At 45.5% G+C, this 1,184-nt stretch overlaps 1 protein-coding gene across 1 annotated transcript in view; it reads right to left on the bottom strand.

Moving 5' to 3' along the window:
- Positions 1–690, bottom strand: part of Rhobtb1 (Rho related BTB domain containing 1) — a 120,977-nt gene extending 120,287 nt beyond the window's left edge. Inside the window, exon 1 of the mRNA XM_010645680.3 lies at positions 242–690. The gene's annotated coding sequence lies outside the window, so the exon portion shown is untranslated. The remainder of the gene's footprint in view (positions 1–241) is intronic.
- Positions 691–1,184: the final 494 nt, after the last annotated feature.

Here is a 1,184-nt window from a genome sequence, read left to right as displayed (position 1 = left end):
GCAATATAAAAAGCTTCTGTTTTCAAGAGAAGGCGGGGAATATACTGTTACCGCTAGGGTCACGCTGAGCTGCCTAGAGTCAAAATTTTAGGAAGGCAAAGGGACTTTGTAAAAAATGAGCTATTTAGTGAGCCCCACAGAAAACAATCTGCCCTTCTCTTTCTTTTTTAATTATAGTCCGCGCTTCATCCCCACGCGCCCCGCTCCCGCCCAGGCCTGGGGCGGCCTCCCCACCACCCACCTCCGGGGCTGGCGGCTGGCCGCGAAGGAGGGAGGCCGGGTCTAGGAAAGTTTCTGCACACGATGGCAAGGGTCAGCGTTTTCTGGCCGGGGCGTCCTCGGGTCAAGAGGTGGAAACCAGCGGTTCTATCCGCGGGTTCTGCTGACATCACAAACCGCACATTGCCTGATGTCCCGTGTCGTTCACAAGGACTCCATCACCCTGCAGCTTTTTGGCCCGTTTGCCTTCCAGAGCCCCGGCCAGACGTTTCGGAGAAAGAGTTCAGGGAATTTAATTTCTAAAGAAAGAAACTAATATTAGAAACACACACACACACACACACACACGTGTGAACTACCGGCATCAAGCTGTAAGCATGGTCATCTCTGAGTCATTCACAACCACCTAGGACCGTGTTATATAAGGCCGCAACTGCGCCGCACCGCCTCCCTTCCTGAACGTCCGTTCTTTTTACCCTTCTTCATCTATCCTGTGATGTGAAGGGGAAGTGAAAATAAGACGCAACAAAATCAATTTGAAGAGATTTTTAACAGCTGGTATAAAAGTTTATAGGAGAGGAAGTCTGCAATCATTGAAAATAGGATTTGAAAATTGTAGAGCTCGCTCTTCAGCTTTTACTGTTTGTGCTTGAGCTTAAATAATGTGGGCCTAGTGGTATCTAGTATAATTTTAGTAGATACAACACTAAGAATTATGAAGTACACTAAATGTGTAGCATGGTTATGAATGTGAAATAAGGACGAAATTCTTGACAGAAGGGTGTGTTGACTGAAGAGACGATCTTGTAGAAGATCCAACAACTCTTTTTGAAGTGGTATGATTGATTTTATCTTAGGGTTTATATGGTACATGAGGGGACAGGAGAGGACAAAGAGCCTTGGTAGCCCTGTTACTAACAAATTTAATTCCTATTAAGTGTATTATCTCTAATAGTATCTCTATT

This window comes from Fukomys damarensis, unplaced genomic scaffold (assembly GCF_012274545.1).
Source record: "Fukomys damarensis isolate Sample0158 unplaced genomic scaffold, DMR_v1.0_HiC HiC_scaffold_20, whole genome shotgun sequence".
In the NCBI taxonomy this organism is placed as follows: domain Eukaryota; kingdom Metazoa; phylum Chordata; class Mammalia; order Rodentia; family Bathyergidae; genus Fukomys; species Fukomys damarensis.
This window is presented reverse-complemented; position numbering and strand designations above follow the sequence as displayed.